We start from the raw sequence: 22,452 nt of genomic DNA, 5'->3' as shown, positions 1-22,452 counted from the left end.
CTTTGCCCAGCAGCTATGTGATGTGACTTCTCTCATGCATGAGCCCTGCCCTCTGGGCCAATGATGACATAAAGCTGGGCATAATCTTTAGGTTATGTAACTTTTCTTTCTAAGCCCTATCCAAAGGGAATATTGTGACATATCTCTGAGCCCCTCACCAAGGTAATGTGACTCTCCTGCCCAAGCCGCTTCCTCAAAAGGTATTATGACATATTGCTGGTTCCAGCAATAGGTGATATAAACCTACTCATCTACTTGGGTCTGCCTAAGAAAGAATTGTGATGTATTTCTGGGCCCAGCACCTAGGTGATGTGATTCTTGCCTGCTGCCTGGGCCCTGAATACATTATGTATTGTGATATGTGGCTGGCCCCAGCACTTAGGTGATGTGACTTTCCTCTTTAGCCTTGGCCTTGCATATTTTGAGTATTTGTGACATATCACTGGGCCCAAAACCTAGGAGATAGAAAGATATTGCCTGGGCCCTTACCACAGGGGACCTTGTGACATATCTCTCCATCCATCACCTAGGAGATATGGCTCTTCTCTTCAGCCTGCACTCTACCCACAGAGAAAATTGTGATATATTGCTGGGCCCAGAAACTGAGTGATGTTACTCTCTTGCTTGGTTCTTGCCCAAAGGGAGCATTGTGAAATATTCCTGGCCTAGCACCCAGCTGATGTGACCCTTCTGCATGCTCCTGATTCACAGGTAAGACTGTGAAATACACCTTGGCCCAGTTCACAGCTGCGGTGATGACTCTGTTACCTTGAACCAGCCAATAAAAGAGACACTGTCTCTCATAACCAAAACAGCATGGTAGTGGTAGAAACACAGACACGTAGGCCAATGAAACCAGAAAAGAAAACTCGGAAATAAGACAGCACATTACAACCATCTGATCTTTGACAGACTTAAACAAACAAGCAATGGGGAAAGGATTACTTATTTAATAAGTGGTTCTGGGAGAACTGGCTAGCCATAAGCATATAATTGAAACTTGACCCCTTCTTTACACCTTATACAAAAATTAACTCAAGATAGATTAAAGACTTAAGTGTAAAACCCAAAACTATAAAAATCCTAAATCTAGGCAATACCATTCAGGGCATAGACATGGGCAAAGATTTTATGACAAAAACATCAAAAGCAATTTCAACAAAAGCAAACAATGACAAATGGAATCTAATTAAACTAAAGAGCTTCTGCACAGAAAAATGAACTATTGTCAGGGTGAACAGGCAACCTACAGAATGGGAGAAGGGTTTTGTAATCTATCCATGTGACCGTCTAATATCCAGAATCTAGAAGAAACTTAAACACATTTTTTTAAAAAAAGAAACTCCATCAATAATTAGGCAAAGGACATGAACAGAGACTTCTCAGAAGAAGACATTTATGTGGCCAAAAAACATTTTTTAAAAAGCTTAACATCACTGATCATTAGAGAAATGCAAATCAAACCACAATGAGATACCATCTCACACCAGTCAGAATGGCACTTATTAAAAAGTCAAGAAACAACAGATGTTAGCAAGGCTGCAGATAAATGGGAATGTTTTTACACTGTGGGAATGTAAATTAGTTCAATCATTGTGGAAGACACTTTGACAATTTCTTAAAGACCTAGAACCAGAAATACCATTTGACCCCGCAATCCCATTACTGGGTATATACCCAAAGGAATATAAATTATTTTATTACAAAGATACATGCATGTGTGTGTTCATTGCAGCACTATTCACAATAGCAAAGACATGGAATCAATCCAAATGCCTATCAATGAATGACTGGATAAAGAAAATGTACATATACACCATGGAATACTATGCAGCTGTAAAAAAGAACAGGGTCATTTTCTTTGCAGAGACATAAATGGAGCTGGAAGCTCTTATCCCCAGCAAACTAATACAGGCACAGTAAACCAAACACCACGTGTTCTCATTTATAACTGGGAAATGAGCCATGTGAACACATAGACACCGGTAGGGAACAACACACACTAGAACCTGTCTGGCGAAGCAGATGGAGGGAGAAAATCAGGAAAAATGACTAATGGATGCTGGGCTTAATATCTAGGTTATGGGTCGATAAGTGCAGCAAATCACCATGACAACATTTACCTGTGTAACAAAACTGCACACTCTGCACGTGTACCCAAGAACTTAAAAAATTATTATTTATTTCTTTTAAAAGAGAGAGAGAGACCGTCTCTTATAGCTAGGCTTAGTCCTCTTTGTAGAGAGCTCATAGAAAATCATCACTTTCTCACATATGGTGTAAAGCCCTGCAGTGGTACAGGGAGTGTCATTACAGGGCCCAGGACACAAGAGAGATATTGTTTCTCATATGGACACCCTTCCAACTGTTAGGCGTGTCACTCTCACACATAGAGCCTCCTGGTGAGTTCCTAAATCTCACACGTGAATGCAGTTCATAGTTGGAATTCTGACAGCCATATGTGAACATCTGGCCACAGTTTGGATGGTGACTCATTTATTAACCCAGCTTGTAGGCAGGTAAAAACTCTCCTATCTGGACCCAGCCAATTAAGGAGATGTTGACTCTAATACTTGGGCTTAGGGCCACAGGTAGAATAATGTTTCCATACCAGCACGAAGATTCTAGAGTAAATTGTGACTCTCATGCATACTGTATAAAGCTCTTGGGTGGTACAGAGTGTGTCATAACAGGGAACAGCACATATATGAGATAGTGACACTTGTATTCATACCCAGCTGACAGAAAAGATGTCATTCTTCCCCATAGACATAGCCCACTGTGGAGGCTCTGAATCTCACACCAGGAGGCAGGTAAAAGTTGGAAAATGAACTCTTACTTATATGTGGATCTGGTCTACAGGTAGGCTGGTGACTCTCAAATCAAGGTTCAGCACACCTATAAAGGCTGTGACTTCACTACAGAGACACAGTCCATAGGAAGGATTGAGGCCCTCATGCAGAGATCCAGTTGACCATTGCGACTGTGGCTCATGCACATAGACTTAACATTCAGGAGACAGTGCCTCTTATACCTAGAACTAGGGCATGTGCAAGATAGATTGTTAATCTTATTCCTGGAGCTTCCTGCAGGTGTGATTGTGATGTATGCCTCTGCTCAGCATTTGAGTGACTTAATACTCTTGCCTGCCCCAACCAACAAATGGGATTGTTATGGATTTTATGTGACTCTTGTGCCTACCCACGTGGGCAATTGTGATGTATTTCTGGGTTCAGAACCCAGGTGATGTTACTCTCCTGCCTGATTCCTGGCTACATAGAACATTGTGATATACCACTGCAGCCATCACCAAGGTGATGTGACTCTCCTCCTGTCTGGTTTCCACTCACAGGGGTAATTGTGACCTATCACTGGGCCCAGCACTGAGGTGATTTTATTATTTGCATCTTACTGGGTTCTGCCTACAGGGAAGATGGTGACATATCATTTTGCCCAGCACCAAGGTTACATTACTCTGCTGCACTGGCCCTGCTTTCAGAAGGCATTGTGACATATTGCTGGGCCTTTCACTTAGATAAGATGACTCGCCTCTCCTGCCTTGGTGCTTCCCACAGACGGAACTGTGACATACTACTGGGCCACACTGCCAGCTTATGTGACTGTCTTGCCAGTGTTCTGCCCACGTGGGCCATTGCGACACTTGACTGGGTCCATCATTCAGGTGATGTAACTCTCCTGCCTGGGTTCTACCTAGAGAGGGCATTGTGACATCTCTACATTCATCATGCAGGTTATGTGACTTCTTTTCTGCCTGATCTCAGCTCACAGGGGAGTATTGTGCCATATTATTTGGTTCAGCAACTAGTTGAGATGATTCTTCTCTTCTTCATAATTTCTGCCCTCAGAAGAGATTGTGACATATTGCTGGGCCCATCACTAAAGTGACATTACTCTTCTACTTTGCCCTTAGAAGGTATTGTGAACTAATGCTGGGTCAAGCACCAAGGTGATATGAGTCTTCTGTCTTGACCCTGGTCACATGAGGCATTGTGACATATCTCTGGGCCCATCTACTATTTGGTGTGACTCTCCTTTTTTACCTGGTATTTGCCCATAGGAAAGATTATGGCATATCTCTAGGTTTAGCACCTAGTTCTCTCCTGCCTGGGACACGCCCACTGAAGTGAGGGTGACCTTATCTCTAGGCCCAACACACAGATGATATGATACTTCTGTCTGGTCCCTGCCCACAGAGGTCATCATGATAGGTGTAGGTATTGTATACCTTGGGGCTATCACCTTGATAATGTGACACTCCTCTTTTTCCTGGGACCTGTCCACAGTGGTTGTTGTGACATATTGCTTTGCCCAAGACCTGATTTCATAGTTTATGCTACTCTCCTCTACCCTAAACCTTGCCCATGGGGAAAATTGGGACATATTTCTGGACCCCTCACCTAGGTATTGTGACTCCTGCCTGGGCCATCACCTCTGGTGGTATTGTGACATATAGCTTGACCCAGCACCTAGGCAATGTAACCCTCCTATACTACTAGAGCTTTTTCCAGGCAGAGAGTGTGATTTATTGCTAGTGAAGCACTCAGATATGTACCTGTTCTCTCCTTCCTGGGACCCACATTTGTTGGTTATCGTGACATACTACTAGGTCCAACACCTAGGTGATTCGACTCTTTTGCATGGCCCCTGCTCACAGGGGTATTATGATGTGTCTTTTCATTCATCACCTAGGTGATATGACAATTCTGCCCTTGCTCTCCCAAAATTGGAGATTGTGACATATCATTGGACCCAGCACCTAGGGGATGTGACCCTCCTCTTTTGCCTCAGTTTATTGTATTTTGTGTATTGTGACATATTACTGGGAAAAACACCTAAAGGATGGGAGGCTCCTGCCTGAGTCCTGCCCACAGGGGGTCTTGTGACATGTTTCTTCATCCATCAACTATGCAATGTGACTATTAATCTCTGCCTTGGTTCTGCAAAAAAAAATAAATAAATAGAAAAGAAAAGAAAAAAGAATTGTCATTAGACCCAGCAATTTGTAACGTAACTCTCCTCTCTTTTCTGGACCCTGGATACATTGTGTATGGTGACATTTGGGTGGGTCAACACTGAAGTGATCTGACTCTTTTGAATGGCCTCTTCCCACAGAAGTGTTATTGCATAAATTTTCTTTCATCACCTAGATTGAATTGTTAACCTAATCCCTTGATCTTTCTGCAAGTGTGATTGTGAAATATGCCTCTCCCCAGCACCTGAGCGATTCGACTCTCCTGCCTTGGCCCAGTTCACAGACAGTATTATGACATATTGCTGAACCCAGCACCTGGGAGATGTGACTTTATTTTCCTGCCTTGGTATTGCCCACAGTGAGTATTGTGACACGTTGCTTGACCTTGCACCCAGGTGATGTGTGTCTCCTCTCCTTTCTTAGCATGGCCCACTGGCAGCATTGTGACATATTGCTGGCCCCCACATCCAGGTTGTGTGACTCTCCAGCCTGTGCCTTGCCCACATGGGTCATTGGGACATATTGCTGGATCTAACATCAAGCACATGGGTTACTGGGGCATATTGCTGGGTCCAACATCAAGGCAATTTAACTCTCCTGCCTGAGTCCCACCTATAGGGGACATTGTGACATATCTCCATGCCAATCACCCAGGTGTTATGACTCTCTTCTCCTATTTTATCCCTGTTCACAGTGGGGATTGTGACATATCACTAGCCTGGCACCTAGCTGATGTGACTCTTCTCTTTTTTCAAGGTTCTGTCCACAGGAGAGATTTTGCCATATTGCTGGGCTGAACACAAAGGTGATGTAAGTTTTCTGCCTTGGCCCTACCAAAAGAAAGCGTTGGGACATATTGTGGACCCAGAACCAAGGTGCTGTGAGTCTCCTACGTGGATCCTGGCTGCAGGAAGCACTGTGACGTATCTCTACACCCATCAACTATTTGATGGAGTGCTCTTCTCTTGCCTGGGCTTTTCCCACTGGAGATATTGTGACATATCTCTGGGCCCATCATCTAGATTACGTGACACTCCTTTTCTTCCTGGGACCTGTCCACAGTGAAGATTGTGACATATTGGTAGACCCAGCACCTACATGAGGTGACTTTCTTCTCATACTGGGGTTATGCCCACTGTGGTGATTGTGACATATAACTGGGCCCAAACCCTTGGTTTTGTGACTCTCCTTTTTTTTTCTGAGCCCTACACAAATAAAAAATTAGAACACATATATGGACCCCTCACTTAGGTGATATGACTCTCCTCTCTTGCCTAGCTGTGCCGACAGAAGTGAGAGTAACTTTTGACCAGCACACAGGTGATGTGATTCTTCTGCCTGGTTCTCGCTGACAGGAGTCATTAAGACATATCTCTGGGCCTATCAGCTAGATGGTGTGACTCTCCTTTTCTTCATGAGACCTGTCCACAGCGGGAATTGTGACATATTGCTGAGCCCAGCACCTGTGTGATGTAACACTCCTCTCATTCTCTGGCTCTTCCAGCTAGAGTGATTGTGACATGAAGCTGGGCCCAGCCCCTAGGTTATGTGACTCTTTTTTTCTTTTTTTTTTTTTTTGAGACGGAGTCTCGCTCTGTCGCCCAGGCTAGAGTGCAGTGGCCGGATCTCAGCTCACTGCAAGCTCCGCCTCCCGGGTTTACGCCATTCTCCTGCCTCAGCCTCCCAAGTAGCTGGGATTACAGGCACCCACCACCTCGCCCGGCTAGTTTTTTGTATTTTTTAGTAGAGACGGGGTTTCACCGGGTTAGCCAGGATGGTCTCGATCTCCTGACCTTGTGATCCGCCCGTCTCGGCCTCCCAAAGTGCTGGGATTACAGGCTTGAGCCACCGCGCCCGGCCTGTGACTCTTTTTTTCTTACTGAGCCTTACACACGGAAAAAATTGCAACATATTATCGAACCCCTCACGTAGGTGGCATGGATTTCATGACTGAGCCATTCACTCAGAGGGTATTGTGACATATTTTTGCACACACACTGATGTGATATGACTCTCCTCCTTTGCTTAGGCCCTGTCCAAGGAGGTATTTTGCAGTATCACTGGGCCCAGTACCTAGGTTATTTGACTCCCCTCTTCTGCCTGGGCCCTGAATACATTGTGCATTGTGACGTATGGCTGGGTCCAAAACATAGATTATGTGGCTCTCCTCAATGGACTTTGCCCATAGAAGTATCAGAAGACATTAATAAAAGAGATTAAAATCTCTAATTCTACACCTAGGCAATTGGACTCTTCTTTTCTGCCTGGGCACTGCACACAGCTGAGACTGTGACACTCATGCATACCCAGCCAATAGCATCAACTTCTATCCTTCCACATAAACACAGTCTGCTGGTGAGGTTCTTAATCTCACACCCAAAGGCAGTTAAGAGGGGAAATTGACTCTCATATATAGATTGGGTTCACATTTGGGTTTGTGACTCTCAAACCAACATTTAGCAAACCTGTGAGGCCATCTCTCTACTAAGAAGACACAGTCCACAGGATGGATTGAGGCTCTCATGCTTGGATCCAGTCCACCACTGAGACTGTGACTCATGTAGTTATACCCAACATAACATTTCACTGTGCCCAGCACCTAGCTGATGTGACTCCTCTTATTTCTGGGTTCTGTCTCCAGAGAAGACTGTGAAATATTACTAGGCCTTTCACCTAGATGATGTTACTATCTTACCTCGGCTCTTTCCTCAAGGAATATTGTGACATATTGCTGGACCTAGTACCTAGGTGATCTGACTCTTTTCTGCTGCTAGGGCTCTGCCTAAAAAAAGGATTTTGTTGTATTGCTGGGCTTAACACCTAGGCAATGTGACCCTCCCCTCCTACCTGGGTTCTTCATACATTGTGTATTGAGACATAGGGTTAGGTACAACACTTAGGTTATGCAACTGTCCTTGATGGGCCCTGCCCTTAGGGGTATTATCTTTTTATTCATTGCCTAAGTTATGTGACTCTCCTTTTCTGCCTGAGCTTTGCCAGAAGGGGGCATTGTGACATATAACTGGACCCAGCACCTTGGTAATATGACTCTTCTTGTTTTCCTGGGCTCAGCATGTTCTGGGTACTGTGATGTATCTCTTAGCCCAACACCTAGGGGGTGGGAGGCTTCTGCTTGGGCCCTGTCCACAGGGGGCCTTTTGACATGTTTCTGTGTTTATCACCTAGGAGATGTAGCTCTTCATTCTGCCTGAACCCTGGCCACACACACACACACACAAAAATATCGTGACCAATTGCTTGGGCTGGTAACCAGGTGATGTGAATTTCCTCTCCTGCCTAGGCACTGCCCACAGGGGGCACTGTGACATATCACTAGGCTCCACACCCAAGGTATGTAATTCTCCTGCCTGTGCCCCGCCCACATAAGGCATTATAACATATTATTTAGTCCAAAACCCAGGTAATGTAACTCTCCTGCTTAGACCCTGACTATAGGGGGCATTGTGACATATCTCTACGTGCATCTCCCAGGTGATATGACACTCTCATTCTGCCTGATCACTGCTTATGGGGGAGGGGATTGTAAAATATCACTGGGCCAAGCACCAAAGTGACATTACTCTTTTCTCTTTGGTTTGGCCTTGCCCTCAGAAGGCATTGTGACATATTGCTGGACCCAGCACCAATGTGATGTGAATCTCTTTCCTGAACTCTGTCCACAGGGGACATTGTGACATATCTCTGGGTCTGTCAACTATTTGATGTAATTCTCTACTCTTACCTGGGCATTGCCTGTAGAAGAGGTTGTGACAACTTCTTCCTGAAAGTAGAACACAGGCAGCAGAGTTACATAACCTGGGCACATGGCCTAGTGATAGTTCCCAATCTTCCTTGTGGGCACGGTGCAGGTAGGAAAGTCACATCTTCTAAGTGACAGATACAGATAAATATCAAAAGGCCCCCACGTAGGCAGGTTCCATGCACAAGCCTCCCATCTTCTAGTGGTGGGGCCCAGCAATTTGTTACAATACCCAAAATATGTGAGGCCCAGGCAAGAGGAGAGAGTCATATGACCTAGGTGCTGTGTTCAGTGATATGTCACAATCCTTCTATTTGGCAAGGCTCTGGTGGAATAAGAGAGTCACATCACCTAGGTAATAAAGAAAAAGATATTTTAAAATACCCTGTGGGCAAAACCCAGGCAGGAGAGTCACATCATGTAGGTACTGGACTCAGCCATATGTCATAACACACAATGAATACAGGACCCAGGCAAAGGAGGAGAGTCACATTATTTAGGTGCTGAGCCCACAGATATATATCAGAATCTCACTTTTTGGCAAAGCCCAGGTATGAAAAGAGCATCACATCCAATAGATGAGGGGCCTAGAGCTATGTCATAATGCGCTGGGTGGGCAGGGACCATGTGGAGGATTAAGGTAAAAGAGAAAAGTTGCATCAAAAATTTGTAGATTAAAAAATATGTCACAATGCTCCCTATGGGTAGGGACCAGGCAGAAGAATTACATCACTTGTGTGCTGAGGTCAGCAATAAGTCATATTTTTTTTTCTGGGGGGGTTTGTCCAGAAGGAGGGGACCCAGAGACAGAGGTATGTCACAATCTTTCATAAGCAAAGTGCAAGTAAGAATAGAGATCACATCAAATAGTTGATAAGCTTTGAGATATGTCACAATGTGTCTCCAGGCAAAAGAGGCACATCATTTTGGTGCTAGGCCCAGCAATAGGGCTGAATGCCTTTGGAGGTCAGGGCCAAAGCAAAAGAGTAACATTGTGTTAGTGTTGGGCCTAGTGATATGTCACAATTTTCCCTGAAGACAGAACCTAAAAAGAATAGAAGAGCCACAATCCCCTCTGTTAGCGGGAATCAGGAAGGAGAAGAGATTTATGTAACATGGTTGATGGGTACACACATGTATCACAGTGTCCTCTGTAAGAAGTTCCCAGGCAGGGAAGTTTCATTACCTAAGCGTCAGGAATCAGGAAGGAGAAGAGATTTATGTAACCTGGTTGATAGGTACACAAATATATCACAGTGTTTCCTGTAAGCAGTGCCCAGCAGGAGAGTTACATTACCTAAGTGTTAGACTCAGCAGTATGTCCCATTGGCCCATGTGGGCAAGGCACAGGCAGAAGAACCACAAACCTTGAGACATGGTGCAGCAATATGTCATAATGCTCCCTGTATACAACACTAAGGCAGAAGAAAAGACTCACATAACTTGGGTGCAAGACCCAGCAATATGTCACAATTCTTCATGTGGGCAGTGCCAAGGCTTGAGAATAGAGTCACACCACCTAGGTGCAGGGTCGAGCAATATGTCACAATTTTATCTGTGAGTTCACTCCAGGCAGCAGAGGCAAACCACTTACATGCTAGGTAGAGGTGTATGTAACAATCACACTTGCAGGAAGGTCCAGGAATAAGATTACAATCCCGTACATGTCCCAGTTCTAGGTGGGAGTGTCAACATATCTTGTATGTTGGGTCAATCTCTCCCAAGAGGATTGACCCTACACTCATATGCATATCCTGCTGACAGTAAAGATTGTTATTTCCCATGAACACAGCCCACTATTGAGATTCTGAATCTCACACCTGGAGGCAGTCAAAAGTTGGAAATTGACTCTCATAGGTGGATCATGTCCACAGGTGTTTTGGTGACTCTCAGGCTAAGATTCAGCAAACCTGTGAGACTATGACTACTAAGGTGAGACAGTCTGCAGAAAAGATTGAGGCTCCCATGCACTGATCCAGTCCACTGCTGAGATGGTGACTCATATACTTAAACCCAACATACAAGAGGTGTTGACTTTCATACCTAGAACCCGGACATGTGTGGGCTTGTTAATATATCATCCCTGCACCTTCCTACAGGTGTGATTGTTAAATAAGTCTCTATCCAGGTCTTAAGTGATTTCTCTTGCCTGGGTCTAGCTCACAGTTCAAAATGTGCCATGCTGCTGGACCCGGCACCTAGGTAATGTGATCTAGTCTTCTGTCTCAGCACTGCCCACAGTGGGCATTGTGACATATCACTGGGCCTTGCACCCAGGTGATATGAGTCTTCTCTTCTGCTTTGGCACTGCCCAAAGTAGACATTGTTACATATCACTAGGCCTTGCATGCAGGTAATGTAACTGTCTTGCCATGACCCTGCCTACAGGAGGCTCCATGATGTCACACTCTTCTTCTACCTGTCTTTGCTCACAGCGGGTATTGTGACATATTGCTACGCCCAGAATCCAGCTGATGTGACTCTCCTCTTTTTTCTAGGTTCTGCCCATAAGGGAAATGGTGACATATCACTGTGCCCAGCACCAAGGTGACATTACTCTTTTGCCTTGGCCCTGCCGTCAGAAGACATTGTGACATATAGCTGAGCCCAGAACCAAGGTGATGTGTCTCCTGCCTGAAACCTGCCCACAGGGGCATTGTGACATATCTCTGGGCCAATCAACTATTTAATGTGTCTCTCTTCTCTTTCCTGGGATTTGCCCATAGGAAAGATTGTGACATATCTCTGGTCATAATACCTAGGTGATATGACTTGTTATTCTTGTCTGGGCAATTTCCACAGAAGAGAGAATGACTTATTCCTGGGCTCAGCACACAGGTGATGTGATTCTTCTGCCGGATCCCTGCCCACAGGAGTTATTGTGACAAGTCTCTGGGCCAATTACCTGGATAATGAGACTCTTCTCTTCTTTCTGGGACCCGTCCACAGCAGGGATTGTGACATATGGCTTGGCCCAGCACCTACATTTTTTTTTTTCTTTTTTTTTTTTTTTGAGTTGCAGTTTTGCTCTTGATTTCTAGGCTGGAGTAAAATGGTGTCATCTTGGCTCATTGCAACCTCCGCCTCCTGGGTTCAAGCGATTCTCCTGCCTCAGCCTCCCAAGTAGCTGGGATTACAGGCGCCCGCCACCACACTCAGTTAATTTTGTATTTTTAGTAGGGATGGGGTTTCTCCATGTTGGTCAGGCTGGTCTCAAACTCCTGACCTCAGGTGATTCGCTTGCCTCGGCCTCCTAAAGTGCTGGGATTATAGGCGTGAGCCACCGTGCCCGCCCACCACCTACCTTTTATGATTCTCCTCTTATTTCTCAGCACTGCCCACTGGAGCGATTGTAATATCTAGTTTGGGCAAGCCCTAAACTTACGTGACTCACTTCTTCCTGAGCCATACCCACAGGGGACATTGCGGCATATCTATGCCCCCCTTATTTAGGCGATGTGAGTTTTTTTCTTGGGGCCTACCCTCAAAGGGTATTGTGACAAATTGCCAAACTCAGCACCTAGTTTATGTGACTCTTTTCTATTGCTTGAGCTATGCCCTGAAAGGGACTGTGATGTACCACTGGGCCTAGCACCTAGGTGATGTGACTTTCATCTTCTGCCTGGGTGCTGTATATATTATGTATTGTGACATATGGCTTGGTCCAATGAGACTCTTCTGCATGGGATCTGGCCATAGGGGTATTATGACACTTTTTTTTTATTCATCACCTAGGTGACGTAACTCTCCTCTTCTTCCTGGGCCTCACATCAGTGGACCAAACACCTCTGAGATTTGACTCTCTTTTTTTCTCAAATCCATATACTTTGGATATTGTGACATATTGCTGGGTCCAAAACTTTCAGAATGGGAAGTTCTTGCCTGGGCACTGCCTTGTGATAAATACCTGCATCGTCACACACAGGGCCTTGTAATATATATCTGCATCTGTCACCAAGGAGATGTAACTCCCCTCTTCAGCCTGCATTCTGCCCATATGGAAGATTGTGACATATTCCTCTCCCAGCAACCGGTTGATGTGACTCTCCTGCTCAATCCTTACCAACTAATGACATTGTGACATATATCTTGGCCTAACTTCTATGTGTGATGATGACTCTCATTCCTCAAATTAGTTAGTAAAAATAAATACTCTATCTTATAGCTAGGCTGAGGGAAAGAGGTAAGATGCTGAGTCTCCTCTTTGTACAACGATCATAAAGAATTACCACTTTCTCCCACATTGTATAAAGCCCTTGGGTGATACAGAGAGTGTAAATTCAGGCCCAGCACACAGGGGAGATTTTTCTTCTCATGTGCACACCCAGCCAACTATTAGCATTGTCACCTTGACACATGAAGAGAGCCCAATGGTGACATCCTCAATCCAACTTATGGATGCAGTCCACAATTAGATTTGTGATTACATATGTGAACATCTGAACATCTGGCCACAGTTGGAATGGTTACTCATTTCTTTTTTTTTTCTTCTTTTTTTTATTTTGAGACAAAGTTTCGCTCTTGTCGCCCAGGCTGGAGTGCAATGGTGCAATCTTGGCTCACTGCAACCTTCACCTCCCAGGTTCAAGGGATTTTCCTGCCTTAGCCTCACCAGTAGCTGGGATTACAGCTGCCTGCCACCACACCTGGCTAATTTTTATATTTTTAGTGGAGATGGGGTTCCATCATATCAGCCAGGCTGGTCTCGAACTCCTTACCTCAGGCAATCCACTCGCCTCGACCTCCCAAAGAGCTGGCATTACAGGCATGAACCACCACGCCCAGCCCATGGTTACTAATTTCTAAACTGAGCTTGTAGGCAGGTAAAGACCCTCCTATCTAAAGCCAGTCATTTTAAGAGATGTTCAGTCTCATATCTGTGCTTACAATCACAGGTAAGATAGTGGTTATAAGCCCAAATACGGTTATAAACCTAGAGCATTGTGACATATCTCTGGATCCAAGTACAAAGGTTTCAGAGCAGATTGCAACTCTCATGCATACTGTGTGATGCCCTCAGTAAGACAGAGAGGGTCCCTACAATGTCCAGTACACAAGTAAAATTGTGACACTTGTGTGCACACCCGGCCAACAATAAAGATTGTCATTTAACCACATAAATACAGCCAATGTTGGGGTCCTGAATCTCATACCCAGAGGCAGTCAAAAGTTGGAAAATGGACTCCCATACATGGATCTGGTCCACAGGTGGGTTTGTGACTCTCAGGCCAAGATTCAGCAAACCTGTGAGGCTGTGACTCTATGAAGAATATACAGTGGACTTGAGGGATTGTAGCTCCCAAGCATGTATCCAGTTGCCTGTTGAGACTGTGATTCATGTACTTGGACCTTACATACAGGCGGTGTTGACTCTAATACCTAGGACTGGGACATGTACATAATTGTTAATTTTATCCCTGGGCCTTTATGCAGATGTGATTGTAAAACATTTCTTTGCCCAGTACCTGAGTGATTTGACTTTCCTAGCTGGGCACAACAGGTGGAATTGAGACATGTTGCTTAACCCAGAAACTACATGATGTGACATTATTCTACTGCCTTGGCGTTGCCCACAGGGGCATTTTGCTATATCGCTGGGCTTTGCGCCAAGGTTATGTGGGCCTCCCCTTCTGCTTTGGCACTGCTAACAGGGGCATTGCGACATGTTGCTGGGTTCTGCATCTTGGTAGTAGATGGCTTCTGCCTGTGCCCTGTTCCCAGGAAAATTGTAAAATGTTGGCTGGGTGCGGTGGCTCATGCCTGTAATTCCAGCACTTTGGGAGGTCAAGGTGGGTGGATCACAAGGTCAGGAGTTTGAGACCAGCCTTGCCAACATGGTGAAACTCCGTCTCTACTAAAAATACAAAAATTAACTGGGCGTGTTGGCATGCACCTGTAATCCCAGCTACTCAAGAGGCTGAGGCAGGAGAATTGCTTGAACCCATGAGGCGGAGGTTGCAGTGAGTTGAGATCGTGACATCACACTCCAGCCTGGGCAACAGAGCAAGGCTCTGTTTAGAAAAAAAAAAAAAATTGGACATATTGCTACATCCAACACCCAAATGATGTAACTTTCCTGCCTCAGCCCTGCTTAATGGAGGCATCATGTTACATACCTCTGCATCTGTCACACAGGCAATGTGATTCTCTTCCCCTGCCTGGTCCTTACAGAGGAGACTGTGACTTACTGCTGGGCCCAGCACCTAGCTGATGTGACTCTTCTCTTTTTCCTAGGTTCTACCAACAGGGAAGACTGTGACATATCACTGGGCCTAACACTAAGTTGTAGCTACACTTTTGCCTTGGCCCTGAACTCTGAAGTTCATTGTGACATATTGCTAGGCCCAGCACCAAGGTGATGTGAGTCTCCTGCCTGGACCCTGCCCACAGGGGCTATTGTGACATATCTCTGGGCCCATTTACTATTTGAGGTTATTCTCTTCTCTTTCTTTGGCTTTGACTGTAGGAGAGGCAAATCCTAGTGCTTTGGGAGGCCAAGTGGGGACATAACTCTGGGCCCAGCACCTAGGTGATATGACTCCCTCTTCTGCCTGGATGGTGCTCACAGAAGAGAAAGTGACTTATTGCTGGGCCCAGCAGTGAGGTGATGTGATTCTTTTGCCTGGTCCCTCCCCACAAAACTCACTGTGACTTAACTCTGGGCCCATCACCTAAATGATGTGACCCTCCTCTTCTTTCTGCGTCCTGTACCTGGTAAGTATTGTGACATTTCACCTGGCCCTGCACTTACTAATGATGTGATTTTTCTCTCATGCCTTGGGCCTGCCCACTGAGATAATTGACATAGCTAAACTCAGCCTTTATGTTATGTAATTTTCCTTTTTTTCTTAGTTCTACCCACAGGGAGCATTGTAACATATCTCTGGATCCATTACCTGGATAATGTGACTCTTCTTCTTGGGACCTATTCACAGTGAAAATTGTGACACATCTCTTAGGTAAGCAACTACATGACGTGACATTTCTCTTATGCCTGGGCTCTGCCAACTGGGGTGATTGTGACATATAGCTGGGCCCAGCCTCTAGGTTATGTGACTCTCCCGTTGTTTCTGAGCCCTTCCCAAAGGGTAAATTGTGACATATCTCTGGGCCTGTCACTCAGGTGATGTGACTCTCCTGCGTGAGCCCTCTCCTCAAAGGATATTGTGACATGTTGCTGAACCCAAAACTATGTGAATTGACTCTCTTCTACTGATTGGGCTTTGACCAAGAAAGAATTGTAATGTATCATTAGACATACCAAGGCAATGTGACTCTCTTCTATTGTTTGAGCTTTGTCCAATAAGAGATTTTGACATATTGCTGGGCTCAGATCCAGGTGATGTGACTCTCTTCTACTGCCTGGACCTTGCATACATTGCATATTGTGATATATGACTGAGGCCAACACCTAGGTTTTATGAATTTTCTGCATGGGGCCTACACACAAGGGCATTCTGTCATATATTTTTGTTCATCACCTAGAAGATGTGACTCTTCTCTTTTGCCTGGGCATGGCCAAAAGGGGATACTGACTTTATTAGTCCATTCTCATACTGCTATAAATAACTGCCAAAACTAGGTACTTTATAAAGGAAAGAGGTTTAATTGACTTACAGTTCAGCATGACTGGAGAGGCCTCAGGAAACTTACAATCATGGTGGAAGGCAAAGGAAAAGCAAGGCACCTTTTTTACAAGGTGGTACGAAGGAGAAATGCTAAGCAAAGAAGGAAGAGCCCCTTATAAAACCATCAGATCTTGTGAGAACTCACTATCACGAGAACAGCATGGAATAAACCACCCCCCGATTTAATTACCCTCACCTGGTCCCTCCCTTTACATGTGGGAATTATAAAGATTACAATTCAAGATGAGACTTGGATGGGGATACAGAGCCAAACAATATCAGTGACATATTGGTGGACCAAAATCCTAGATGATGTAACTCCCCTCTTTTTGCTTTGCCCCACATATTTTTGGTTCTATGACATATTGCTAGACCCAGAACCTAGGGAATGCGAGTCTCCTGCCTGAACCCTGCCTGCAGGGATCCTTGTGAAATCCATCCATTCCCTAAAAATTGCATCCATCACCTAAAAGTTGTGACTCTTCATTTCTGCCTGCATTTTGCCAACAAGAAAAATTGTGACATATTTTTGCATGCAGCAACTGATAGACATATCTCTTCTGCCCGGGCCTTTCCTACAGGGAGCACTGTGACATATTGCTGGGCCCAGCATCCAGATGAAATGATTCTGCTTCTTCTGCATTGCTTTCAAGAAGAGATTTTAAAATATTCTCTGCCACACACACAAATGATGTGACTCTCCTGTCTGGTCTCTGCTTTCAGGAAAGGTTGTGAAATATTCATGGCCTAGCACCTAGGTGATGCGGCTGTCCTGCTCACTTCTTACGGAGAGGAGGGATTGTGACATATATCTTGTTCCAGCCCACAGGTGCAATAATGACTATTATACCTTGAACCAACCAATAGGAGAAATACCGTCTCTTATAGTTAGGCTTAGGGAAATGAGTGTGATCGTGGGTCTCCTCTTTGTGGAAAGGTCATAGTAAGTTACCACTCTCCTATATCATATAGAACATTTGGGTACTACAGTGTTATTGCAGATCCCAGAACACAAGTGAGATTGTGTTATTATATGTGCATTTCACCAGCCATTGGAATTTTTACCCTCAGACATAAACACAGCCTACTGCTGAGGTCCTGAAACTCACACACGAACACAGTCCACAGTTTGAATTGTGACTGTCATATCTGGAAAACAAGCCACAATTGGAATGGGTACTCATTTCCTATTGTCTGTGTCCAGATAGGAGAGTCCTCACCTGCCTATAAGTTGGGTTTAGGCTTATGAGCAGGTGAGGACTCTCCTTTCTGGACACAGTCAATAGGAAAGATGTTGACTCTCATACTTGGGCTTAGGGCCGCAGGTACAATCATGGGTCCTTTTCAGCATGAAGGAATCAGAGCAAAATTTGACTCTTATGCATGTTGTATAAAGCCCTCAGGTGGTACAGAAAGTATTCTAATAGGGCCCAGCACGCAAGTGAGATTTTGACACTCATATGCACAACTAGGTGACTGTAAAGATTGTCTTTCTCCCACATGAACACAGCCCACTGTTGAGGTCCTAAATCTCACACCTTGAGGTGGTTGAAAGTTGGAAAATTGACTCTCATATGTGGATCTGTTCCACAGGTGGGTTTATGACACTCAGGTTAAGATTCAGCACACCTGTGAGGCTGTGTCTCCACTAAAAAGACACAGTGCACAGGACAAAATGGGGTTCTCAAGCATGGATTCTGTCAGCCATTGAAACTGTAACTCGTACACTTAGATCCATCATACAGGAGATGTTAACTCTTATACATAGAACTGTGATGTGTGCAATTGTAAATCTCATCCCTGGACCTTCCTGCAGGTGTTATTGCTACATAGGCCCCAGTCCAATACCTGAGTGATTTGACTCTACTGCTTTGACCCAGCCCACATATGAGATTGTGACATATAACAGAACCTAGGTCATGTGACTCTATTTTCCTTCCATGGCACTGCCCACAGAGGGCATTTTGACTTCATTGAAACTTGCACCCGGGTCATGTGTCTCCTCTCATGCCTTGATACTGCCCACGGGAGGCACTGTAACGTATCACTTGGTCCTATGCCCATTTGATTTAACTTTCTTGCCTAAGCCCTGCCTATACAAAAATTGTGACATATCATGGGCCTATCACCCAAATGATATGACTATCTTATTTTGCCTGGTCCTGGCTCACAGGGGAAAATGTAACATATGGCTTGGTCCAGTACCTAGCTGATGTGACTCTTCTCCTCTTCTGAGGTTTTGCTTATTGGGGAGATTGTGACATCATGCTGGGCCCAACATGATGGTAATGTTACTCTGTTTCTTAAGCATTGCCCTCAGAAGGCATTGTAACATATTGCTGTTACCAGCACCAAGGTGACCTGTGTCTCATGTTTGAACCCTGCCCACATGGGGGCATTGTGACATATCTCTGGGACCATCAACTATTTGATTTGACTCTCCCTGCTTACCATGTCTTTGCCTATAAGAAATATAGTGTTGGCCTGGTGTGGTGGCTCACGCCTGTAATCCCAGCACTTTGGGAGGCTGAGACAGGTGGATCACAAGGTCAGGAGATTGAGATCACCCCGGCCAACATGGAGAAACCCCGTCTCTACTAAAAATACAAAAATTAGCCAGGTGTGGTGTCATATGCCTGTAGTCCCAGCTACTCAGGAGGCTGAGGCAGCAGACTTGCTTGAACCTGGAAGGCAGGGGTTGCAGTGAGTCGAGATCTTGCCACTGCACTCCAGTCTGGGTGACAGAGCGAGACTCCATCTCAAAAAAAAAAAAAAAAAAAAAAAAGAAATATGGTGATATATCTCTGGGCCCAGTACCAAAGTAATGTGATGTTTCTCTCTTGCCTGGGCCATGCCCAGAGAAGAAAGAGTAATATATTGCTGTTCATCTCCTAGGTGATGTGACCTAGCAAATCACCTAGCACAAAGGTGATGTGATACTCTTGCCTGGTTCCTGTCAATAGACGTAATGATGATATATCACTGGGCCTATAGCCTAGATTATGTAAGTCTCCTTTTCTTCTTTGAACCTGTCCACAGTGGAAATTATAAAATATTAGCAGGCCTCGCATTCAATTTTTCTGACTCTCCTGCTTGTGCCGTGTTTACATGGGGCATTGTGACATATTTCTGAATCCAACACCAAAGTGATGTTACTCTCTTGTCTGAGCCCTGCCTACAGGGCATATTGTGACATATCTCTGCACCCATCACCCAGGTGATTTGACTTTTTTCTCTTGCCTGGTCCCTAATCACAGAGGGGATTGTGACAAATTACTTGGCTCAGCACCTACATCATGTGGCTGTCCACTCATGCCTCAACCATATTCACTAGGATGATTGTGAAATATAACTTGGTCTATCCCACAGGCTTTATGACTTTCTTTTTCTTCTTCCTTAGTCTTAATGCAGGATGCAGTGTGATATACCTCTAGGCCTCTCACCTAGGTGATGTGACTCTCCTGCCTGGGCCCTCCCCTTAGGGTTTATTGTGACATATTGCTGGACCCAGCACCTAGGTGATGATGTGACTCTCTTCTACAGCTTGGGCTCTGTCCAAGGGATTGTGATGTATCACTGGGCCAAGAGGCTAGGTGATGTGACTCTCTTCTCCTGCCTAGGCTCGGCATACATTTTACATTGTGACATATGACTGGGATCAAAGCCTAGGTGATGCAACTCTTTTGCCTGCACTTTGCCTGCAAGGGTATTATGACATATTATTTTGTTCATCACCTAGGTGATGTGACTCTTTCCTTCTGCCTAGGCCCTGACAAAAAAGGGGATTGGAGTGTGTCACTTGACACAACACCTAGGTGATGTGACTGTCTTATTTGCCTGCACCTTGCATATATTGGGTATTGAGACCTATGGCTGAGCCCTACAGGAGTGGGATTTAAGACTCCTGCCTTGGCCCTGCCAACAGGGGGGCATTGTAAAGTATTCTCACATCTGTCACTGAGATGTGACTCTCCTGTTCTGCCTGCATCCTGCACGCAAGGAAGATTGTGACATATTGCTGGGTCCACGATTGGGAAAATATATCTTTCCTGCCTGGATATTGCCTACAGGGAGCAATGTGACATATCATTGGGCCCAGCATGCAGGTATTGTGACACTGCTTTCTTTGTCCTGATTTCCAGAAGGAATTGTGACATATCCCTGGCCTGGTACTCAGGTGATGTGACTCTCCTGGTGCCAGTCCTCAGGGAATATTATAACACGTCTTTTTCCCAGTCCCCAGGTAAAGTTACTCTCCTGCTTACTGTCTACCCACAGCTGGGATTCTGATATATATCTTGTCCAAGCTCAGAGGTGTGACGATGTCTTTTGTTCCTTGAGCCGGCTAATATGAGCAATGCTGTCTCTTGTACTGAGGCTTAGTGTAACGGGTAAGACCCTGGGTCTCCTCTTTATATAAAAGTTATGGGCAGCCCAGTGCGGTGGCTCAGGTCGCTAATCCCAGCACTTTGGGGGGCCAAGGCGGGTGGATCATGAGGTCAGGAGTTCAAGACCAACCTGGCCAAGATGATGAAGCCCCATCTCTAATAAAAATACAAAAATTAGCTGGGCATGGTGGAGGGCACATGTAATCCCAGCTATTTGGGAGGTTGAGGCAGAGAACTGCTTGAACCCAGGAGGCAGAGGTTGCAGTGAGCCAAGATTGCACCACTGCACTTCCGCCTAGGTGACAGAGCGAGACTCCATCTCAAGGAAAAAAAAAAAAGTTATGGGAGCTGGGAGCAGTGGCTCACGCCTGTAATCCCAGCACTTTGGGAGACCGATGCGGGCAATCACCTGAGGTCAAGAGATCAAAACCATCCTGGCCAAAATGGTGAAACCCTGTCCTTACTAAAAATACAAAAATTAGCTGGGCATGGTGGCACATGCCTGTAGTCCCAGCTACTTGGGAAGCTGAGGCAGGAGAATCAGTTGGACCTGGGAGATGGAGATTGCAGTGAGCCGAGATCATGCCACTGCACTCTAGCCTGGGCGACAGAGCGAGACTTCATCCACCCCCCCCAAAAAAAAAGTTATAGGGGGTTACCACTCTCACATGTCATATAATGCCCTTCAGCGATACAGAGAGTGTCATCACAGGGCCAAGCACACAGGTGAGATTGTCTTTTCTGTATGCATACCCAGCTGAATGTTAGGATTGTCACCCTCACACATGAAAATAACAAATTGGGTAAGTCTTGAATCTCACACATAGATGCAGTACGCAGCTGGATTTTTTGACTCCCACATGTGAACATCCAGCCACAGTTGAAATGGCAACTTATTTTTAAACCCAGGACATAGGTAAGTGTGAACTCTTTTATCAGAAACTAGCTAATTAGGCTGGACGTGGGGGCTCACACCTGTAATCCCAGCACTTTGAGAGACCAAGGTGGGCAGATCACCAGAGGTCAGGAGTTTGAGACCAGCCAGGCTAACATGGCAAAAACCCATCTCTACTAAAAACACAAAAATTAGCTGGGCATAGTGGCATGTGCCTGTAATCTCAGCTACTCAGGAGGCTGAGGCAGGAGAATTGCTTGAATCCGGGAGACAGAGGTTGCAGTGAGCTGAGATGCACTCCAGCATGGGTGATAGAGTAACACTGTATCCCCCACCACCCCCCACCCAAAAAAAAAAGAAAGAAGAAAGAGAGAGGAAGGAAAGAAGAAAGAAAGAAAGAAAGAAAGAAAGAAAGAAAGAAAGAAAGAAAGAAAGAAAGAAAGAAAGAAAGAAAGAAAGAAAGAAAGAAAGAAAGAGAGAGAAACTAGCCGATTAGAAATATTTACTCTTACACATGGGCTTAGAGCCACAGGTATGATCATGGGGCTAGTACAAAGATATCAGACCAAATTGCAACTCTCGTGCATTCTGTATAAAGCTCTTGGGTGATAAAGGGAGTGTTCTCACAGAGCTCAGCACAGAGTTGAGATTGTGACACTCATGTGCAGCTAGCCTGTAAAAACTGGCATCCTTCCACATGAACACAGCCCATTTTTGAGGTTCTGAATTTTCCACCCAGAAACTGTCAAAATCTGGAGAATTGACTCCTCTCTCTCTCTTTTTGAGAC

General features: G+C 45.1%; 1 long non-coding RNA gene across 2 annotated transcripts; it reads left to right on the top strand.

The window, feature by feature from the left end:
• The first annotated feature begins 1,855 nt into the window (after positions 1 to 1,855).
• LOC110742697 lies at positions 1,856 to 20,891 on the top strand. Of its 2 annotated transcripts, XR_004183286.1 has the most exons (5): positions 1,856 to 5,803; positions 11,252 to 11,371; positions 15,606 to 15,712; positions 17,105 to 17,210; positions 19,277 to 20,891. It is a non-coding gene; the product is annotated as an uncharacterized LOC110742697 (long non-coding RNA). The 2 variants fall into 2 exon arrangements; XR_004183285.1 differs by lacking the exons at positions 1,856 to 5,803; positions 11,252 to 11,371 and adding an exon at positions 14,727 to 15,467.
• Positions 20,892 to 22,452: the final 1,561 nt, after the last annotated feature.

This window comes from Papio anubis, chromosome 4, assembly GCF_008728515.1.
Source record: "Papio anubis isolate 15944 chromosome 4, Panubis1.0, whole genome shotgun sequence".
In the NCBI taxonomy this organism is placed as follows: Eukaryota; Metazoa; Chordata; class Mammalia; order Primates; family Cercopithecidae; genus Papio; species Papio anubis.
Note: the sequence above shows the minus strand (reverse complement) of the source record. Positions and strands in the feature narration are given on the sequence as shown.